This window comes from Heloderma suspectum, chromosome 3 (assembly GCF_057233095.1).
Source record: "Heloderma suspectum isolate Gila_16-S chromosome 3, 16-S_ref, whole genome shotgun sequence".
NCBI classification, from domain to species: Eukaryota; Metazoa; Chordata; class Lepidosauria; order Squamata; family Helodermatidae; genus Heloderma; species Heloderma suspectum.
Genome location: NC_139460.1, coordinates 158050965 through 158075220, shown reverse-complemented (window position 1 = coordinate 158075220; position 24256 = coordinate 158050965). Strand labels below are relative to the sequence as shown.

At 43.3% G+C, this 24256-nt stretch overlaps 1 long non-coding RNA gene across 2 annotated transcripts in view; it reads left to right on the top strand.

Annotated features, from left to right (window-relative positions):
* The first annotated feature begins 5677 nt into the window (after positions 1-5677).
* Positions 5678-24256, top strand: part of LOC146350375 (uncharacterized) — a 41010-nt gene continuing 22431 nt past the window's right edge. For both annotated transcript variants that reach the window (XR_014788839.1, XR_014788840.1), the window contains exon 1: positions 5678-5843. This is a non-coding gene — a long non-coding RNA (uncharacterized LOC146350375). The remainder of the gene's footprint in view (positions 5844-24256) is intronic.

The window sequence follows — 24256 nt, the reverse complement described above, 5'->3', positions numbered from 1 at the left end:
ATGTATTTTATTGTTGTATGCTGCCTTGGGAGGGCTCCTGCATGACAGCCAAGAAATGTTATAATTAAATAATAAAAATAGACTCAAACAGCCATACATGTTACATACTTGGATAATTTGATCCGGTTGATAACTTGCACTTACTATTAAATGCGCAACCATATGAAAGCCTGGCTAATGAACAAAAGCATATTTTGATGTATTTCAAATTGTGCACACTGTTAACGCTGAATGCTCTTTTACGGAAAAATAGTGACCCTCTTCAGTTAATGCTAATTACATATACAGTAGATTGAACTTTTGTTTTAGTTAATTTGGTTGTGTGTTTTTTTTAACTGTTTAGTTATCTTATTGAATGCATTTGCTCTGAATGCATTTGCTGGAAAGTGGTATAGAAATTTCATAGATAATAAATATTATAATAAATGTTATCTTTTGGTCACATAGGAACTGGGGGGGGTTATTACCGAATACAGATTTTTTAAGCCCACAAAATTACTCCTGGATCTGGAAAAACACAACATGCAAACCCATCTGAAGTCACTGACACCAATGACAAGCAGTAGGGTGGCCATGTGTCCTCATTTACAGAGGACAGTCCTCTTTTTGAAGGGCTGCCAGAGGACTCTCCTCTACCTTGAAGGCCTCCTGTATTTGAAGGACTGTTCAGTTCAACCCTTGTTTAAAGGTAAAGACCCATCTGAAGGAAGAGCTGGGCCTGGAAGTTGCCCATCAACAGCCCCCGAAAAGCAGACTGAGCCAGGCACACAGGCCACCTGGTCACAGTCGTCCATACTACGGTGAGTTGTACTGTGTTTCTATTTAAATGAAAATAATTATTTCTAAATTGGCATCTATAAATATAGATCGGCACATGCAATTCTCTTTGCAAACCGGTGTCCTCTTTTGTCTTCTTTTTTGGAGATACATTTCCTCTTATTTGGCGATTCATAAGTGGCCATCTTATTTCCAAGTATTGTCCAGTATAAGAAGTTGCCTGTCCAGTATAAGAAGTAGCTTTGGCTACTGGGCAGTATAGAAATGTAATAAATAAATAATAAGCATGTGTAGAATATGCCTGAGTGTACAATATGCCTGAGCCAACCAATGTTCAAGATTCATAGCAACCAAGACAAATCCTATTGAAATCACAATATATTAGGATCATACAGCATAGCGAAGACACCTCACCCGCTAAACCCACTTAGAAGCCTTTGTGCGATTGGGAACACTAATGTGGAAGCTTCTAAGTGTCTTCAGCTGGTTGCATGTAAAAGCCCCCTTGGAGCTTTGCAAAAGTCTGGCGCTCCCTCCACAGGGACATTTTTGAATGCCAGAGAGGGGCTAGTAAGTTATTATTTTCTGCCACAGCTTCTCTGCATTCACATGCAACAGATGCAAGGCACGTTGAACAAACGTCAGTAGTCACACAATCCTGCACACTAGACATGCACTTAAATATCACTGAAATAAAGGGGGCTTAACTCTGTACTGGATTATAGGCCATAACAGCAGATGAGCAACTACAAGTTTATAGTGGTTTTTTATGCTGGTTTAACTGGCATAGCTTCCCCCTATGGAATCTTGGGGGCTGTCATTTGGCAAGATAATATTGTGTTAGAGATCACTAACTTCCTTCCACTGAACTGGGTTCCTGGGTTTTAAAATGCCTAGATATGCCATCAGGGATTTAGATAACAATACGATGTTCTTAAATGAACACTGCATGATTTAAAAAGGAAAGGTGGGGGGGATGGGAAATTGAAAACAATGACATCAACAATTTAAGACTATTTTTTTCTTTTCTATTTCCATTTCTTTGAAAGAGGGGCTGGGAGATATCCTTAGTTCTTATGAATTGTACTGAAATCTCAGCTCCATTATGTAGTCGGTGGCTTAATAACTTTTGGCTAATGCTGTGTAATTTCATGTCAGAGCAATATGCTTTACTACTCCAGCGACACTGATAATAATTGTGCAGAAACATCAACCTTTCTTAAGTACACATAGCTTTGCTTCATAAATGCCGGGACACATACTATAGAGACACATCTGCCTATTCTCCCTGTATTATGCTAAATGCACACTCAGTATGCAGTATACTGCATATTAAGCAATAATTTGCAGTTGGGAGCATTAGAGAAAAGTTATTATTATATCCTAATGTCCGTATGATTTAGACATGTCCATGGGAGCAATCCAGAGAAAGTTAAGTATGAGTAAATCCCATTGAAATTGGGTTTAAGTCCTTAATTGTGCATGTGTGTTTTCATTTCGTTTCCTAGGCATGCCTATGTTTTTTCTAGGTGAATCCAGTTACCCTGATGCAGCAATGAGCAATTTGCATGTCAAATAGATTTCCACATTCACATTTCCCCAAATGTATGTGTAAGAAGCTGCTTCAGAAATGACCTCTAGTCCACATTCAGCAGCCACACTACATTCATGGCTCTGGACTGGACCTTGTTCAAAGCATTGTAATACAATACATGAGTACTACTGTCCTTATAGAGCTCTAAATTATCACCTCTGATGATGGTGGGGTAAAATAGGCAATCACTTGTCCTCCCATTGATTATGGGCAATATCCAATGCTGACAATTTGCCAGTGCTAAGCATGTTGCACTAGCAGGAATGACCAGTAGTGCAATGGGAAGCTGGTGCTTGCTAGCACAATTTAGAAAACTAACCAAAATGACTGTTTCCACAACAAGGCCAGTCAATGGGGCTCCCTTCCACGAGCTCCGCTGACTTGTCCCATCCTGGAAGCAGTAGTTTCACTAGTTTATGGTTGTGTTAGCCAGACCTAGCTTGCAGCTGTGCTATCGGTCATTCCTGCTAGCACAGCAGCAGCACTGGATACTGCCCAATCTGTTCAGGGAAGGTGATGGGGGCCCCATGAGTGCTACTGGTCTTGTAGATTTGTGGACTGGGGCCATTAACTGCAATGGCATCTGCCATCTTCAAACTTACCATCCTTCTAAAATAGGAGATGGGTTTGAATCCAAGATCTGTCTTTGGTTGATGGAAGCACGCCATTCACAGAAGATGCTTACACCTGATTTTTGGGAATCCCCCCGTTCCAGTACCACAGCTCACCCCATTCAACAGAGTCCCCTGGTCCTCTGTGTAGCATTTTCACTTTCAGGGGGTTGGAGGGGCTGCTGAGGGAGGAGGGTGTGTGTGGCTAAATCTGTATCCAACCCCTGGTATTTTTGCCAGGAGCACCAAAATACAGAATTTCAACAAAGTTTTTTTGTTGTGTTTTTGTTTTTGTAATACATGGCATAGATGGATACTTTTTCAAATATAAAAGGCTTTCTTGCCTTAAAAGAAAAGACCAACCTCATTAAAGCAATCTCTTACCTCGTATAAATATCTCCATAAAAAAAGAATACTTCATTGAATTTCCAGTTGCACTAATATGATCTTGCTGAATATGGAAGGCAGATAAAAACTGGTCTTGTAACTCAGACTACATACAGGTTTAACTAGGAAGAGACTAGCTTCTTTCCTTAATTATCTCTTCAAATAGGATATATGCTGTCAGGTTCTGAATGCACATGTTTAAAGGAGAAAAGAAATAAACAGGATCAAAGCACAGTCAAGAATTAGGAGCATACCATTTTAATCTCCGAAAATTGCACTACATATCAAAGGCAAAACACATTAAAATGAATAATACATAAGTTTGATATGTAAAGTTTGAACACCATCTAGAGGGCCAAGATGACATCATAAAAAAAATCTTTGGTAAAGTCTTGAAAATCAGGTGTAGGCTCTTTTATATTTAACTTGAAATGGCAATGTGTTTTAGGGATCACCTTGACATTTGGAGCCCTTTTCAGTTAATGATAGTCAGTTCTACATCCTGCTGAAACCGATAGAACTAGTTGGTTAAGACAAACATACATCCCACTGTTTGCAATGGGGGTTAGTCACAAAAAACTTTAACTGAAGAGTGTGCAAAACATCTGGCTATTTAAGGGCTAATATTTAAGAGAAGTAATCAAGTGGTGTCTAGAAAGTAGCATCTGTTGGAATGTGATAAGATGGCTACTGTGTTTCAGTGCCCCAAACCTTCTAGTTTGGTTGTATGCTATGCACTAACAATGACGACAACGAAAGTCCTGTTCTTAAGGTAATCAAGACATCAAACAGAAGGGGCAGATTTTATGTATATTCAGTAGAATCACACAGAAATAAGAAGATATTGGCAAGATATTGCTAAGAGTATCAAAGAAACAATTGGTTGTGAAATTCCAATTAGTCATCAAATAATTCTTTTGGGGAATTAGTGTTATGGGAAATCCAGTGTTATGAATAAAAATGGGGGACTTGTTGGAAATGTACCAATTGCAGCTAGTTCATTCCATGCAAAAAAAAAAAAAACCTAGGGTAACAAACTGATGCTAGTAAATTTATACTAATAAATAAGCTTACACATGCACACGATAGAACGAGTTTAATATGTCTTTTTCTGGGGGAAACCCCACCTTCTATTGTATTTTGAAATAGAATCAAACCAGACAATAAAACATATGACGTTTGATCAGTTTTATAAGACTAAAATACGCGATGGCGTTTGTATTTGTCTGTTTTCTACATTGTTTAGCAAGTAGATGTTAGGCATTGTATTCAGAATATACTGCTCATATACAGTAAATCAAAATTTTAATGACAACACATTTCAGCTCCAATCCTACACCGACCTGTCTGATGGCTGGTCTGTGATGTGTGTTAGAATTTTGCAGAAGTGCTGCTCCGTTGAAGTAGTCCTGCCCCTGCTATTAGGGTAGCCACTTACGCATTGTCAAAAAACAGGATGTGCATCGCCAAAACACAGGACAGTGATCTGTATATTTCTTTTATGTGTTAATTTATGTGTATAGATGAAAATTTAGAAATTATTACTATAACTTAAATAGAAATGCAATAAATGTCGCCAAGACCAGGTGTCTCGTGTGTCTGCTCAGTGTGTTGTCCAGGTGTTCTCTGTTGATGGGCAGCTTTAAGGCCTCCGCTTACTCTCACAACTTGTGGTTCTTTCTCTTTAAACCAGATTTGGACTGGACAGCCCTTCAGATAGAGGATGCTTTCAAATAGGGGACTGTCCTCTGGCAGCCTTTCAAATAGGGGACGGTCCTCTGTAAAACAAGGCGCATGGCAACCCTACGGCCAATGGAAAGTGCCACTATGACACTGCTAGCAGTGTTTCTGCAGGAGTACGATGTAAGAAGTGGTGTGTCTGGGATGCATTGAAGGAGATCTTCTTTCTTCTAGTTGCAAAGCCTTCTCATACCCAACACACCCTGAGAAAGGGTGAAAAACGATGTCAGCCCTGGAGCTGGTGTAATTATTTTCCCTCCAATTAGTGTCAATGGGAGCAAGAGAAAAATTAATTAAAGGCCAAACAGGTAAAATAACAAACAGCAAATCCAGGCCCACCTTCTGCCTTGGCCAGCATGGCTTAGGAATTTTTATTTTTATTTTAAAAGAGTTTTAGTCAGCCTTTAAAGGTAGAACCCTCTCAAGGTGGTGTACAAGATAAAAACGATTCAAAACTATGTAAAACAAATCCAAGGAAGTGGTGTTTCTTCTGCCATGGACTTTCTCTCCCCACCACCACTTCTCTTTATGATTGCTCAGTTCCTGTTCTTTTTTCTTTTTTTCTGTCAGAGATAGGAACACAAGAAGCTGAGTGCCTCCAAATGCCTCCTCTGAGGGAGGTTTAGAGGATGGCAGCAAGGAAGAGGGCCTTTTCGGTCGTGGCCTGTTGATCGTAGAATGCTCCCCACAGCGAGGCTCACCTGGTGCTGACATTGTCATCTTTTTGGCGTCAGGTTAGATTTCCTTTACTCCCAGGCATTTGATGGGCCTTTTTAATGCTAGTTATTTTATCGGGCCTTGGTCTTGTATTGTTAATTGTTTTTAGCTGTTTGAAACTGTTTTAAGTTGTTGTATATTGAATTATATTATGTTTTATCATGTTGTATTTTTGGGTTTTCATTTTTGTGAACCACCCAGAGAGCTTTGGTTATCGGGTGGTACAGAAATGTAAGACATGAAATGAAGAAGCTGCCTTATACCAAGTCTGTCCATCTAGCCCAGTATTGTTGACACTGACTGGCAGCGACTCTCCAGGGTTTCAGTGAGGAGTCTTCCCAGCCCTGCCTGGAGTGCCAAGGATTAAATATGGGAATTTTTGCATACGAAGTATGTGCTCTATCACTGAGCTACAGCCCTTCCTTTTATCCAGACATTTCCTAGATAGATGGATGACTCCCTAGAAGCACATTATAACAATTTTCAGCAGATTTTTGCTTTTAATTTTCTTTGCATTTGACCTTCTTAGCACGGGTAGAATTCAGAGTGGGCCTGGCTTACCTAGTCATTTTAAAGGATAAGCTTGGCCTCCTTAGCTATTGTTATTTTGGAATCTCAATTTTTAACTTCTTATTTGTGTTAGCTTCCCGTATGTAATCTTTTATTTGTCTTAAGTTAACAGAAAACAATAGACATACTCAGCAAATTAAATTTCACTAGTGTACTCCATTAGTTTTCTAAGGAACAGGCTAGGGGGAGAGGAAAAAAAAACATTTTACAAATTCTTAATTCCTTGATAATATGCTGCATATACGCATACTGTATGCCTTGTGACTTAATGTGCAGCCTGTAGATGAGATTGTGTGCTTGTGTTATCGGCTCTGCACATATTTTTAGCTCTAGTGTTGTCTTCGCAGCACACTGTACTAGTCTGGATTGTGGTAGAATGAGTTGGTATCAGGGGTGTAGTGCTCTGGGGTCACACCTGCACTTCGCTCCTACACTTTTATTTGAGCCGGCTCCTAGCAGGGTTGCAGTCTGCTGCTGCTGCGGGGCACACGCAGCGGGAGGAGGAGGAAGCAGAGGAAGGGAGTGCGAGCGACTGGTGGCTGCCTCTCACCTACCACACAGAGCTGGCCAGACAAAGGGGGCGAGAGAGGGAGCCTGAGGGAGCTCTGCAGCCTCCTCTCGGTGCCCCTTATTCTCCTCCTCGGCTCTCGGCTTCTCCGCCTTCCACCCCTTGAACAGCCGCCATGCCTCGCAACTCGACCGTCCCCAGCCAGCCCCTCAGCTTCCTGACCCTTTTCCCACCCTGCTGCCCATCCCCGCCCCATGCCTGTGCAACTGGCGCCGCCCTCATCATCCTGCAGCACCAGCCACCCATTCAGGGCTTCTGCTGCTGGCCATGGCAGGAACAAGCGGGGGGGGGGGGGGCTGCCACCACCATTGTCTGTTGCTCATGTTAATGCATGGGGCTTGCTGTGTGGGAGAGGGATTCTAGTGGGCTTGATGTGCAGACGTTAGCAGGGGAACTTGAAGGGTTAATATGTACCAGGTGGGAGGGAATGAGAACCCTCTTCTGTCTTTCCTTGTCTCCTCCCTCTACTTTCCTATCTTCTTCCTTCTTCCTCCTGCAAGTGATGCTGACCTCAGCCAGCTTATCTTGAGATGTAAGTTTGTTATATCTCCAGTAAAAGTCTGTTCCTAACCCACCACTCAGTGTGTTTTGTCTGCATCCGTGTCTACTGACAGGGGGCTGATTTGGACTTCAGTTTAGCCCCCTAGTGAGTGTAATTATGCTTGTAGCCTTGTAGGGCAATCCTACTTATCTGTTCAGAAGTACCATTATGTTCAATGGAATTTACTCCCAAATAAGTGTGCATAGGATTGCAGCCTTAACGGAGTTGTGCGTCACCTCGGACTAAGCTCCATTTATTTTAATAGGGCATTGCTTCACACCTGGTTGCAATGGCTCTTCATAATAATAATTAATAATAAATATACTATGATTATATTATTATGAATGTTTCTTGAATTAAAAAGGGCTAACCTTTTTAGTCCACACTGGAGGCATTCAAGATGAAGCCAGACAGCCATCTGTCAGGGATGCTTTGACTTGGATTCCTGCATTGAGCAGGGGGTTGGACTCGATGGCTTTATAGGCCCCTTCCAACCCTACTATTCTATGATTCACCAAATGATATTTTCTAGCAAGTTGCTGGACATGACTGTGTGTGTGTGTTGTTGTGTTTTCTTTTCAAATGGACCGTTTAATAATTCTGAGTTAGGGTGACCAGATACTCCAAACAAAGCGACTGAAAGCTCATTTGTATAATCTTTCAAGGTTGTATAACTTTAGAAGGGGATGTGGCTGTGAGAGGGTGTGGCTGTGACTATCATGAAGGGACTGCACTTCTGAATTTGCTACTATACTACTGGTTTTGGAGCTCAAAACAGAATGCTTTGAAAATTCCATTTTAGAACTCTGCTCCTGCCATATTTCCAGGACAAAATGCATGTGGTGTGTGCATAGAAAAGATCCCATTTCAAAAATTATGTCAGTGAAAAGATGCCATTCCAAATCTAAGCAAACAGCAGGTCACCTGCTGAGTCCAATGTTAGTCTAAAGTTTTCTGTCATTTAAAAGCAACCTTCTGACTTGAAACATCAAATCAGCAGCTTACTTAGTGAATCACAAATCTCCTTCAAGCTTTTAAATCCATCAGTCAAGCTTAGAGTACAATGATTTGGAGACTCTTTGTTCGGAAGCTTGAGGGCTTTCTGTGTAACAGTAACAAATGTAGATGATTGTGTACAGGGCTGGCTCTGGAATTTTTGGGCCCTCAAGTCCCAGAAAAACAGTGAGCCGCCCAGGACTGGCATAAAAGGTAGCCATGCTGAGGGCCCACACCCTGAAAGGGGCCCCACTGACAAGAGTTACTTGGACTTGCTTGTCTTCTTCATGATTGCAGCCAGCTTGTTCACCTGCCTTTCACTCTGCCCCAGGCAATGGTAGTGGTGAGAAGGAGGAGCAATAGATGCCACTGCCTACTTGCTCACTGGCTCTCTACCTGTCAAGGAAGCAAGTGGTCTTGATGACGAGAAAGAGGATGAGGAGCAATTCCAGCTGGTGACAATGGTGGTGAGAAGGTTGACCACCTGAGGGAGGGGGTCCCATTGAGGCTGTCTTGCCCAAGGGCCCTCAAACTCCCAAGGGCCCTCAAACTCCTGGAACTGGCACTGGAGCCACCTTTTCTCCTGCCCAGGTAGTACCTTCAGTAGTGGCTTTTACTGCTGCTGCTCACTGCTGCTGTTTCCATCTCCATGGTGGGGATTGGGTTGGGACTGAACCCAGAGTGAGAGGGCAGGTGAGAGAAGCCTGCTGGTAGTGGCTCCTCCTCTTCTTCACTGTTGCTGCTTCCACCTTCTACCACCGCTGCCATTGCATGGTGGGGAGCGGGAATGGTGGGCATCTGGTTGGCCACTGTGTGAGCAGAATGCTGGACGAGATGGAGCCTTGGTCTGATCCAGCATGGCTCTTCTTATGTTCTTAAGAAGCAAGCACCAGATATGAGGGTGGCCATTTCTGCATCACCGCAAAAGAGGAAATTTATTTATTTATTAGATTTATTTACTAGATTTATTAATTGCCCATCTGGCTGGTCACCCAGCCACTCTGGGCGATGCATCACCAAAAAAGAGGACAACCCTGATTTGCATAACATTTGCATATGCTAATTCATGTGTATAGATTCAAATTTAGATATTATTATTATTATTAATTTACATAGAAATACAGTGCATCTCCCCATAATGTGGGTGACTGTAACCAGGTGGCCTGTGTGCCTGACTGTTCAGTCTGCTGCCTGGATGGGCAACAGGTCTTCCGGTTCTATATCTTTAAACTGGAACTGGATAGGGCAGGCCTGCAACTAGAGGACAGTCTTCTGGTAGCCCTTCAAACAGAGGACTAAATGAGAACACCTGACCACCCTAACAGCCATTTCAGAAATGTTGCTGAGGGCAACACAGCTTTGGGCTCACGTGTCGTCCCTCATTGCACAGAGAAGCTTTGGACATGATGCAGGGCCTACACGCGTAAATGCCTCCACAGGTGCATCCCCCGCACAGGATCTGTCCATTCCCTTTTCACAGCAGACAGATCCCTTGCGTAGATCTAATCACAGAGGCATTTACTCATGTCAGTTTGAGTTGACATTAAAGGTTTTGCACTCAGCGCAGAAAGCGCACGTGCCTGCGACTTCTTCTAGCACCGCACCATTGGGTTGTACGTGAATTGGCCTGAATCAATCTCAATTATTTTTACTGGGCCTGCTAAACAATGACTGAATGGTGGCGTTCTCTTCTTTAAATCTGTTGGCACTTGGGAACCTTAAATATCCACATGTCAATGCCCAAACTGCCATTGGTTTTAATGAAACTGGATTGCAGGCTGAATCGTATATACAAGCTCAGGCGCTGAATTATAATGACGATGTAGCTAAAACAGGGCTATTGAGAAACAAGGGGAAGGAATCTGCATGCCCACGAGAACCCTAAGGTTTGCAGAAGTAAAAGAAATGATTTTATTTAGAGAAACCACTAAGGAAATACCCCAGTGAGGACTGAGCAGGCCCCATGGCCACAGAATGCTACATATCTGTTGGTTGGGAGGTGGAACGCAGGGTACTTCTTTCAGTCCCCTGAAAGAAGGCATGACTTACTGGCTGGAACCTTGAACAGGAGAACTCCAAACTGCGACATTTTGTCCCACTTGGAACTCCAGAACATCAAAATTATGCTCTTAACGTCCTGCTGAAAATCCCTGCCTGAAACCTAGGAGAGCCACTCTCAGCCAGTATCAACAATACTGGGCTAGATGGACCAAAGGTCTGACAGGCAGCTTCCTATGGTCCTATGTACAATAATTTACAGCTCTCATATGAAATTTATTTTAAGTTTTAGGATCCCTAAATCCTCATGCCTAGCATTCGATAAATAGCTATGCTGGTGCCTGACTCTATTTTTCCTTCATGGTAAATTAAAAAATTGAGTTCACACTAAACCAGATTCTCAAGAACTAAACTAAATTAGGTATCACATCACAAGAGCTGGCATTTCAATAGAAACACAGATCAGGTAATAAATAGCTCTCTTTGATCATTGTTTTTCTTTAAAAACCTCTCAAATCGTATTTTGATTAGTTCTATTTAATATTTAACATCTGGCGAGTCATTCGGTAAGGCATACCACTGGAAAAAAAACAAGTGTGTGCTGACTAATTAGATTTATAATGCTACAAAGCTGACATGTAATTGATTTTAGTTTCCATAAAAGGATGATGTTAACTTTCCTTAATCCATATATTAGTATTTTGTGAAGTCCAGCACATTCGCAACAGGGAGGCTGTATTTCTTCCTTATCAATATTTTATGTGAAAATTACAAGATTATCTCTTAGACTAAGTACCAGTTACTGAGGGAAAGTATCAACATGAATAATCCACTGAAAGATTATCATTCGGCATTTTTTTTTTTTACCCTGGACTAGATAACTTGAAGCGGGGTACATTTTATTGCGTTTCAGTTTTCATGCCACCTTCACCGAAATATCAGGGCTAAGCTAGACATTGGGTGGGATCCAAACCGACACTCAGGGGAGTTCTACTGGCTCTGGAGCAGGCACATGGCTGATTTGGGGCCCAATCCTTCCATTGGTATCAATGAAATTTTCTTTCTAAGCTTAATTGCCATGTGGAGGGATCTGGGTGGGGGGAAGCCATGCACAGGGAAGGGAAGTTAACCCTTCCCTCTCCAGCTGTGATCCCCCTGGAAATCCCCTCCACACACACATGACACCTAAGCCTAGGAAAAATGACCCATTGACACCAATGGGAATATTTTTCTAAGCTTAATTGCCATGCTTAAGGAAGGCAAAAGAAGGGCGGATTAAACCATTCCCTCCCCAGCTGCAGTCACCCCTGAAGATTGCTTCCTGCATGGCAATTAAGCTAAACAAAATCCATTCTGCTGACACTAATGAACTCTGTAGAATAGATCTGGGACAGCATACTGGGGGCAGCAAGGGGAATTGGTGAAAATCACCACCCCAGCCCTTTCCTACAGCAGGAAGCTTCTGTTGGGTCCCACTTTGTCATGCCTGACCTAGCCCTAGGCCAAGAGGTCTCGTCTGATGAAGAATCCCAGGCCGAAAACCCCATAAGACTCTCCAGCCAAGCACTCCCATAGGCACCCCTCACATCCCTGGAGAGGGTACACCAGGCCCTTGAGGGACCTGCAGATGGAGCCCCTGATGAACTACTTCACCTGTGCAGTCAGAGGAGGAGTGGCTGCCCAGCCCTAGAGATCACTGGTGCCAGAAGGTCCCCCAGCACCCACCTCCCTTCCCGTGGTTAGCCCAGCTCTAAGATTGTAGATAACAGTGGGGATTCCTCCATGGGAGACTCCTCCAGGGGGCAGGACTTGTGGACCAAGCCCTGCCCTCTGGAGGAACCCAAGGATGCTTCGTAGGCCCGATGCTGAACTTCTGTGGGCCGGAAGTTCAGCTTCCCTGGTTTAAGGAAACAGGCCAACTTCAAACCATGGTTTATGACCCTTGCTTGTTTCCTTAAATCATAGTTAAGATTAACCATGGTTCCAGAATTGCACATAATAATACACCCCAGTTAACTGAAAAGGAAAGCTTCTAATCTCCTCCTCACAGGTGCACCAGAGAAGGAAAGGCTCGTGCACATAATCCTAAAGCATAACTACAGCTGAACCAGAACAGTGTGTGAAACCTGAGTTGTAGCCAAAGATATATGTGCTCCTTTTGAAGAATCACACATGGCCTGAAACACTGGGACTGGGGAACAACTTACATGGCACCTCTAATTACATGGCCAAAGTGTAAGTCGCAATTTTACATGATGAGAAAATTCCAGTGGTCATAAACTCTAGTAGTGGGTTTTGTTTTGTTTTGTTTTTAAGTGTTGAGCCTTCCTCCAAGTAGTTGGAAAAATTGACCCTGAAATGACAGCAGAACCTTGGGTGGAAGATTACGTCTTAAGTGAGTGGTCAGTTAAATGCCTGTGGAGGTAAAAAGGACAGAAAGCATATTTTGTATGCTAATATAAACCTATTTACTGGAGAAAGTGACAAAAGCATCAATCATATCAGAAGAGGCTATTAAGGATTGTTAACTCCCCTTCAGATGAGCAATGATTTCTGTTGGGATGTAAATAAATATTCATGACAGAGACCAGCAACAGAAAATTCCACCAAAGTTACGTGGCAGTCATATTCCTAGAACAAATCTTAGTTAAGAAATCTTTTCAGGAAATACAGTTTTATGGACCTCTAGAAATTGGACCTGTTCTTATCGCATATTGCAAAGATCATGTTCCACCTTGCAAGCTACTGGTAACATACTTACAATCAAAAATGTACCATATGAACTGATGCCCATGGAGCCTTTGAACCGTTCACTCTTTTGCCACTTGCTTCTGTAAAGATAAATACATTGTAGTGGACAGCAAAGTAGTTGTAGGTGTCTGTAAAAAGGAGGTGAGTACTGGGACATTCAACCTATATTTATTCTTACAGAAGAGCAGTGATGACAACTTAAACTTCTCAGAGTTGCCAGCTGTTGCAACTGGTGTGAGGGTATAAATAACAAGTCAATTCCTATTTGACATGTATTCTTCCCAGGTACTATATTTACATACAGAAAGAGTTTTACCCTGATCCAGCTAGGGGCCATATGTGCAGGCTTTCACATATGTATCCCGAGGGCCAAAATAGCATGATGTAGGAGATGGATGGATGGATTTCCTGGCACTTTTCTCTATTGTTAAAAGGAGCTGTGAAGAGGCAAGTTGGATCAGGAAGGGGGAAGGATCTAACTCTTTCACCCTGCACCTCAGATCCTTAGCCCAGAGCAGCCTAAGACATTTTACTGCCTGAGGTAAAGCTGCAACTGGCACCCATCCCCAGTCAAGGTACCTTGTACTCAAGGCCAGTCCTAGTTAGGGCTGTCTGTTGCTGGGAAATCTGGTTCTTTTTTTATTCAACAGAGTTCTGTGATGTGTATGACTCGATTTGCATTTGTGAGCCAAGCTGCAGGCTTTTCCCCACAGTTTCCACAAGTTGCGCACATTTCTGAGTAATCTGCAGAAATTTCTGAGTAATCTGCAGAAATTTGAGTAATTTGTGCAAATTTGGCCATAATTTGCACACATTCAGCTATAATCTGCACAAGTTGCTCAGAAATTTGCACAAATGGCTCAGAAATTTGTGCAAAATGTGGAACCTGCAAAAAAAATGCACGAATTGTCCTGAAAATCTGCAAACTGGCCTGACTTGCTGCAGACCGAGTCAGGCGCTGCAGCAGGAACTGGAACAAAGTCCGGGGGGCTGAACCTAGAAAAAGTCATTGAACTCGACCCCCAAACAGATTTCTCCGACAACCCTAGTCCTAGTTCAGGGAAAGGGCTGTAGCTTGGTGGTAGAGCAAATGCATTACGTGCAGAAGGTTCCAGGTTCAATCCCTGGCATCAGTGGTGTAATAGTACATTTTGAAATACAGGTGTTCATCATGACAGTCTCCATAGCCATGTCCCCAATGAGAGTCCAAAAACTCATGCAGCTGTGTTGAGCCATATCAACAAACCAGTTAGAGCAGTTTTCATCTCCTCCATTAGCAGATCTTTTTGTAATAATAATGGCTCTTAACTGCCCATTCAAGACCAAGACACCCTAAAATACTTTGCATTACAACAGGGAAGTATATGGTTGCTGGTAAAATTCATTTCCTCCCAGCTACTGTGAGGTTTGCAGAGGGAACAGGAAAGTCTGAGGTGGGTGGCAGATGACACCAGCATACCTGGTAATTTAAAAAGAAGTGGTGCTGCATCTCTTCAAGCCACAACACCCTGCACTGCACCACTGCCTGGCATCTCCAGGTGGGATGGGGAAAAACTCCTGTCTGAATTCCTGAAGAGTCTCTGCCAGTCAATGACAATACTGAGCTAGAAGGACCAATAATCTAACTTGGTATAAGACTGCTTCTTACGTTCTTATTTTGGCATCTGAGTAAAAAATCCACAAGCACCTCTTTCCCCTGCCCCCTGGCAGTAAAAATGCAGTACTAATAAATTAAGGATGCAATCCTATGCATGTTTAGACAGAAAAAAAGCCCTAGAACAACATGGCTGGAGCATGCTGGGAGTTGTAGGACTTTTTCAGTCTAAACATGCATAGGATTGCATCCTAAATAATTAACCATTTGCTGCCCTTTGGTGACATCCAAAATCACACTACCTTATTTGAAGGTAATGTACAACACTTTGAACTCTTGAAATGCATTATGTAAGTACCAAGCTGTATTATGAAAAGTGTTCCCCCTCTGGGGGTAAGGCTAGGGATGCTTCAGGAATTTGTGCTTTCTGAATTCCAATATGAACAAACCTGATCCGTGCCTCCCAGGCAAACGTGCAGATTGGAACTTAGCTATCCACCAACCTCACACTTCTCCAAACTTTGTGACCAGTTCTCTCAGCACAAAAAAAATGTGCCCCAAACTGTATCAAAATGCTATTTTAGGATAAATGTGTACTTTGAGCAGTGCCAGCTCCAGGTTTTTGAGGGCCCATAGGCAGGTCACCCTCAACGGTCCCCTCTCTCTTGCAGTGAGGCCACCTTCTCACTGCCATTGTTGACAGCTGCTATTGCTTCTTATCCTCTTTCTCATCATTTCCACCACTTGCTTGCTTGACAGGCAGAGAGCCAGGGAGCAAGCAGGCAGGGGCATCTCCTGCTCCTCCTTCTCACCACCACAGTTGCCTGGGCCAGAGCAAGAGGCAAGTGAACAAGGTGGTTGCAATGGTGAGAAGGAGCAACTCACGGGCTCTTACCATTGGCAATGGGACAGAAAGGACTTGTGAATGAACACCTGCAAACTGACATGAAGCAGAAATAGACTGATCCATCCATCCCTATGTAAGACACAGGTCTCGGTCTTATACATCCAGCAGAATGAGGTGGTACAGTCCTGAGCTGGGAGCATGGAGTGTATCAGTTTGAACCTAATGGTTCAGGTAGAGTTTCCCATATTTGATGTTCCCCAACTTTTTAAAAAGAACTTGAAGCGACTTCTAAAAAAGCAAACAATGAGCATATCAAGGAGAACAGTTCTAGCTTGGCATTCTCCTTGTTGTGCTACTTTTCCATTTGAAGGGAAGTTGTCACATATGGGAGCATTCAGAAATGTGATTCTCTGCCTGCTAGAGTGACCACATACAAATCACCAAAAAAGAGAGGAAATGCATCACCAAAAAAGAGGAAATGCATCAACAAAAGAGGACAAAAAGGGACACTGATTTGCATAAAATGTGCATATATTACTGTAGTTTAAATAGAAATAGAATACATCTCACCATAGTGGAGAAGACTGTGACCGGGTAACCTGTGTGCCTGCTTAGTGCTAACTGAATCCAAGTGTTAACTGGTGATGGGCACCTTGAAAACCCCTGTTCTCCCTTGGACCAGACAGACCTTCCAACGATGGACACCTTCAAATAGAGGATTGTCTGCTGTAAAGTAGGTCACATGGCCACTCTACTGCTTGCAGACTGAAATGATATTCCTCCTCCTCAAATTCCCCTTATATCTTATGGAAGTGAACCATTTGCTTTTGGCTCACAAATTCAGTGCTAAACATAGTGTGTGCATGCAGGTTTAGGTCCAGCTTCTTATGTTTAGAAACGTAGATGAAATTCTTCTCACTGCTCAATTATCTAATATTTGAGCTCAGGCTAGGATAGGTTATTGAAATCAGGCAGGAAACAACTAAAGAAGAAAGAACTGTTTTACATTAATCGCATTTGTTGCTTTAGTGATTTTAAAGCAAGCTTTTATGTTACTACTAGGGGTGGGTGGATGCCTTACCTCCGGGTCCAGGGGGCATCTGCGGGGGGGGGGGGAGGCAATCTGTCCCTCCCCCTAGAGTCCGTCCAGGCTGGCTCCGTAAATGGCTGCATTTAGGCTAATCCACCAGCTTTACAGCTGCAAATGGTGCCCAATACACCATTTGCATCCGGATACTTAACACAGTGATACGGCATGGCAATGGCAGCCAGCCATATCGCCAGCATTGCGGAGCCGGTGGCCAGCTCCGCAGGATTGCCACAGAGAGGGAGCAGATTCTGAGGGGATCTAGAGGTGAGTGCTCCGTTCTGCCACGGGCCCCAGTGGGGCCGGATTCCAAGAATCCGTGGGTTCCATGACGGAATTCTCAGACATCCCTAGTTGCTACATTTATAAGTGGTACATATTCCAGTTTGTAAAACAGGCACCTTTTCTGTTTATGTTTTTGTCATATCAATGAAATCAGCCTTTCTGAACATTCTTTCTTCAAGAAATAAGGATCAAAGCATGTTTATAGTATGACAATCTCAAAGTGAGTAATAACCAGATATTAATGATTAAGGACATGATCCAGCCAAAGTTAAGCACATTCGTACATTTCACTTGTTTATTGAAATCATTGAACTGAGAGAGTTGTTTGTTTTCCTTTTTTCTTTTCCTTTTTGCAGGGGGCGGTAGAATTAATCAACTCCTACAGTCACCTAGAGGCTTCTCATCACATGGAGCCACATTCACAGCTTCCTGTGTGACTGGGGCTCAGTTTATTCGGTTACACTCTGAGTCTAACTACACATTATGAAAGATATGTGGCTGCCACTAACTTGCTTTCCTCCCCACACCTTCCCCAGTTAACATTTGGTAAAATAAATGTGTGATGTGACATCTTTACATTTAGCGTAAACCCTCACCCATCCTTCAGGAAAGTCAGAGCCTGCCTTTTCTGCTTGTTCCAAGGTATACAAGAGTGGGGCCTACAGTCAGCATGTGCCTCAGTGTGGCGCTAAGGGTGCGCTTAGCATTGCACTTGGAAGCAACGGAAGCCCTTTCCTTTGCTGCTTATAATGTAGTGACACTTGAGGAGGTGGAATTGTCCAGCTGCGTGTGGAAGGATTGAATAGCTGTTTAACATGGTCAGAACAAGAAAGCAATGTTTATTGCGGAAATATAGCCCTGAAAATGTGTCTGTGCGCCAGCAAAAATCAATACGGAATGTTTTTTCCGTCAATGGACACTGGTGACTTTTCTAAAGAAGAAATTGATCGGGATGGAGTCTGGGTAGGAGACGGAAGGTCCAGTTCTGGACAGCAACAGTCTTGAGTGTCCTGAGTATGAGGACATCCAGGAAAAAGTGAGTCAACCTCCGGACGTTTCTTTCTCTGAACCTAAGGTAGACAAGAGTTATTTACCTTTGTTTGCGTTTGTCTCACCCAATCTAGTGGAGGACACTGCTGATGGTTTGACTAACCACTTTATAATGATAGACTTGACTATAACGAATGGTTCTGAGTATAACATAGCATCCTGTGAGGCATTAGGGAAACAATGCTTTTTTACTAGTGCCTTGCCTTGGTTGAAAAAATATTTGCTAAGATAAATTGGTTAGAACAATTGGCATAGGCTTCCAGGCTATACTTACAGTTATATGTTCTCTGATAGAATTTGGAATACTAACTCGTGCTCCTTCCCTACCGTCCAGACCAAGCTAGGGGGGCAGATGACATGGGGGGCAGGGCCTCACACCCTAAGTCCCTCCCCTCCTCTATCCCATCTACTTTAAAAAAATCTCTCTATGTATAGAGAGACATGGAGCTCCATGCCTCCTCGTTCTGTGTGGAGTAAGGGATTCAGCCAGGGCTTTCAGGAGCCAGCTCCTGCCTCCTGCAAGTCCCAGCCAAGTCAGGCTGCTCCTTCCCTTGCCGCTTGCACCTCGATTGGGACGTGTGAGCAGTGCAGGGAGGGACTCATCTGGGGCTTGCGGGAGTCGTTGGCCTCCTTCTTCCCGTGCTGCTCATGTCTCAGTCGGGGCACAAGCAGCACAGATAGTGGTGCAGGGGACTCCCCAGCTTATCTCTGATTGGAGGTGAGAAAGGGATTCCTCTTTGTGCCGCTCCCCCTCAGAAGGTGGGGCTTGAGGAGGGGGAGGGGCTTGGAGAGGGCAGGAGGAGGAGCCAGGAAGGGTGCTCAACCCTCCTCAGGCTAGATTGGGCCCACGGGGTGGAGTTTGCCCCTCCCCTGCAGTAAAGGATAGATATTTAGAGTTCACCCATCCCCTTTCCCATTATTTGGCTACTGCTTCCAGGGTTTGAGGAAACACCAAACACACGGACACCTCTCATCTGTTTCTTTCACTCAAAACAAAAGTTACAGGGAAAAAGCATATGGACAATGCTAGTTATCAGCAGTAATATGTCCTCTCTAACATATAGTTACGTCCTGGCTCATGTCTATGGAATCTGACCGCTCAGTATCAGTAATTGTGCCTTTTTATGTACACACACACACACACACACACACACACAGGGGGAGAGGTCTTGCATCTTACAGGATAATGACATCATAAACTATGTGATTTAGGACCATCCTGGTCTTCGGGAAATACTGACCTGGTGATTATTTTGAATTAACATCTGGGACCACTTCCACCTGGCATTTGAAGGGTGCTTCCAGGTGAGGCTTTTATTGTGCAATTGCTCTGCCTCGTTCATGGTACTTTATGGGGAGGGTCCAGATGATGTTACCTTCCACTTGTAACCATCAGGTGTTTTCCTACCACTTCTTCCATCTTGTTCCTTTCCACAAAAAATTTGCTAAGGAGGAAGAGATAGAGTAGCTGCACAATATCGTTTTGACTGGGAGCACAAGGAAGTAAGCTTACGCTGTGTACACTCATGGCTGTGAACAAGAGGAGGTGTGTGTTTTCTCCTGCGAGTTAATCCTTTGCTCCTTCAGTGACAGATACACAGCTTCTAAAGCAAATGCCAAATACATCTTCCTCTTTGTTTTCCCTCATACTTCAGCTGGGCTGTCAGGTTATTTACACCTGGAGAAAAACCTTTCCAAGAAGGGGTGGGTTGGGGTTGTCATTGACACAAAGTCCAGCCAATCAGCGCTGGACACAGCCCTTTCGGCTGCAAAGCAATTGAAGAAATTTCCTCTGTACTTCAACAGGGGGAAAAAACTGGATGTCTGCCCCAGGTGTGGTGAGGATGCTTCCCCAGAAGTTATGTTGCTAAAATTATGTTCTTGTGTATACACCTTTAACGTCTAGAGTTTGCATCCAAGGTGGATACCTTATATTCAGAATGAATACAGTCTGCTAATATGACAGCATATTTCTGAATAATCAATACAAGCATATATCATATATGACAAGGCTGCATTATTCACTTATATGAATTCCCTGGCTTTTTTTTCCTGAAACATATTCCACTTCTTACAAATAGCTCATCCTGCTACAGTTTATAATCAGTATGATATAGGGCAGTCTTCCCCAGTCTTGCACCCTCCAGATGTTTTGGACTATAACTTCCAGCATTTCTGACCATTGGGCATGCTTGCTGGAGCTGATGGGAGTTGGTCCAAAACACCTGGAGGGCACCAGGTTGAGGAAGGCTGAGCAGTGGTGTAATAGAAACCTGGAACAGTGGTGTAGTGGTAAATGTTGAAGTGCAACATCGTAGACCTGGCGTAGGGGTGAAAGACCAATGGAATAATCTAGTAGCTGGTTCCCTCTGAAGTGACCCTCAGGGTAGCTGGCACTCATAACATGATAAATATTAAGAAAAAAAGGGGGTGGAGTAAATGTGGAAGTGCAGGCACTCATTATGAGGCACACTCTCAAGGAAGGTCTAGAAAATCAGGTTGCTGTGTTGATCCATATCAAGGAACCAGCTCTAGCAGCTTTTATCTCCACCAGGAGGAGGTCTTTTGTAAAGCTAATGGGCCTTAATTGCCCATTGAAGACCAAGCCACCCAAAAAATACTTTGCATTACAACTGGGAAACAACAGATTGGAAAAGATCAACTTATATCCCCATACCAAAAAAGGGAAGCACCAAAGAATGTTCAAACTATTGAACAGTGGCACTTATTTCACATGCCAGTAAGGTAATGCTCAAGATCTTGCAAGGTAGACTCCAGCAATTCATGGAACGAGAATTCCAAGATGTACAAGCTGGGTTTAGAAAAGGCAGAGGAACTAGAGACCAAATTGCCAATATCCGCTGGATAATGGAGAAAGCCAGGGAGTTTCAGAAAAACGCCTATTTCTGTTTTATTGACTATTCTAAAGCCTTTGACTTTGTGGATCATCACAAATTGTGGCAAGTTCTTGGTGGTATGGGGATACCAAGTCATCTTGTCTGCCTCCTGAGGAATCTGTATAACGACCAAGTAACAATGGTAAGAACAGACCATGGAACAACGGACTGGTTTAAGATTGGGAAAGGAGTACGGCAGGGTTGTATACTCTCACCCTATCTATTCAACCTGTACGCAGATCACATCACGCAACGTGCTGGGCTCAATGAAGCCAAGGCTGGAGTTAAAATCACTGGAAGAAACATTAACAATCTCAGATATGCAGATGATACCACTTCAGTGGCTGAAAGTGAGGAGGAGATGAGGAACCTCATGATGAAGGTGAAAGAAGAAAGTGCAAAAGCTGGGTTGCAGTTAAACCTCAAAAAAACCAAGATTATGGCAACCAGCTTGATTGATAACTGGCAAATAGAGGGAGAAAACGTGGAAGCAGTGACAGACTTCGTATTTGTAGGCACAAAGATTACTGCAGATGCTGACTGCAGCCAGGAAATCAGAAGACATTTACTTCTTGGGAGGAGAACAATGACAAATCTTGATAAAATAGTGAAGAGCAGAGACATCACACTGACAACAAAGGTCCGCATAGTGAAAGCAATGGTATTCCCTGTAGTAACCTATGGCTGCGAGAGATGGACCATAAGGAAGGCTGAGCGAAGGAAGATAGATGCTTTTGAACTGTGGTGCTGGAGGAAAATTCTGAGAGTGCCTTGGACTGCAAGAAGATCAAACCAGTCCATCCTCCAGGAAGTAAAGCCAGACTGCTCACTTAAGGGCACAACTGAAGTATTAAAGGCAAAACTGAAGTACTTTGGCCACATCATGAGAAGACAGGATACCCTGGAGAAGATGCTGATGCTAGGGAAAGTGGAAGGCAAAAGGAAGAGGGGCTGACCAAGGGCAAGATGGATGGATGATGTTCTGGAGGTGACGGACTCGACCTTGGGGGAGCTGGGGGTGGCGACGGCTGACAGGAAGCTCTGGTACGGGCTGGTCCATGAAGTCATGAAGAGTCGGAAGCGACTGACCAACAACAAATTACAACAACAAATTACAACTGGGGACAATATATTGTTTCCAGAAATATTTATCTCCCCACCCCTCAGCTACTGTGAGAATTGCAACTAAACTTCGAGGCAGCGGAGGCTGGTGGCTCTGATTTCAGTGGGGCTGTGAATCTATTCTGGGTTTCAGTCAGAACCAGCCAGAATTCTAAAGGAGCTATCCAAGGTGCTGAAACCTGTCCCCCAAATAGGCTGGTTTTTTACTGAAACCCAGAATGGATTCACAGCCCAACTGAAATCAGAGCCACCAGCCCCCACTGCTTAGAAGGGACAGGGAATTCTGAGGAGGGCCGGTAGCAGATGACATCAGCATCTCTGCTAATAAAAAATTGCTGGGCCTCGTACCTGTGAGCCCTGGCTCCACCACACCACTGATCTTGGAGGAATGACTGGGATGCAACCAAATGCTGTTTTGTGGTGGAGCTGGACTGGACATCTAACACCACAGTACATTTGTTAGCTGTCAACCATGCCACAGGACTCTTTGCTGAATGTCTTGTGGTCTGCTCCAGTTGGAACTCTGTGCCTGAAATTCTGGTTCCACAAGTGACATTTCCCAAACACAGCATTGTTACCACAGTGAATATTCAATAAGCACTGAGCAGCAATATTTGCATAGATTAATGCCACAGATTCTTGATTATACAAATCCCACCATTGTTGCAAAATTAGCTCTCGGTTCATTTTTAATTGGCTTCATGATATTCAGAAGCATATTTTGTTGTAGCAGTTTTGTATATATCTTATCTCTGTCATTACACGGAAATGCCTGTGATCAGAGAATTCCGGCATCGCAGGCTGCTCTGTGGATACTGAACATGCTTACCAAAGAGAAGAGCTTTTATTGGACAGAAATAAACAAAGAGTCATGTCTAGCATCTTGATTTAAAAACAAGTCCCATTGACTACAAGCATTTCTACATTAGGCTTTTATTGCACAGTCGTGATTGGCTACTCACAGAAATTTGGAAGCTTTGGCTATTGGTGGTATAGAAATGAATGAATGAATGAATGAATAAATAAATAAATAAATAACGTTTGCGGGTCCTTTACATGACGTCGTTCACCTCCAGGATGTCTCCCATGCTTTCCCCCCTTTATCCTGCTTTCAAAAACATAGGAGATAAACTGTAATAAACCTTAATGGCACCATATCGGCTCTGTAAAATGCCATCATTGCATTATAATTTAGCCACTAGATGGTACTGTTTCATTGAACATATAGGGCATTGCCAAGAAGGGAAGTTTTCAATTCCAAATCATGTGTTTGTTGTCTAAAGGAGCCCATCACAAACCCAGAAAGACTCCAGAAGAAGAAATCCCCGGTAAGGATGCAGGATTTTTGCTTAATGTAGAGAAGCTCTACAATCCTGGGATTTTCTTCCAGATGTGTCACAACCAAGCTGCAAGACTGAAATCCTGAGCCAAGTACTGTATGTTTATATCCCATTGCTTAAAATGTCTTTTAAAAAAAGACATGTGCTGATTTGGTGAGAAAATTAGATTTTCTACCAATGGATTTCTGAAGAAACCCAAATGCTTGTCTTACGTAATTATGCATGAAGTGTTCCACAGAAAGGGAGTGAATTATATACAAGTTTACAAGGTCTAGTTCACACATGCATGATTATCCCTTGAAGACTCTATTGTGAATGGGCCATCATATATAAATATCAGAAATAGAACTGTCACATCCTGTCACATGCAAAGATTTGCAATGGACTAAAGCTGCTTCCAGATGAGGCTTTTGTTGTGCCATCACTTTGCCTCATTCACAAAAGTCCAGACAATGATGTCTTCCACTCGTAACCTTCCTGTGTTTCCCCACTGCTTCTTCCTTCTTTTTCCGCACTTCTGAAAATCCATTAAAAAAAAGAAGAAAACAGAAGAGCTCCACAAAGCCTTCTGATTGCTAGTGCTCAGAAGCACCCTCAGTTCACACATTCCACTGCCATTCACCAAGGCCTGGTTCACACATGCAAGTTCTTCACATGATGAGTGCAACATTTAGAGATGACATATGTGAATGGGCCATGACAGATACAACGCTGTAGAACTTCCATTCACTTCACAGCTCCTCAAGGGGAATACTTTCCAAGAGAATCAGTTCACACATTCAGA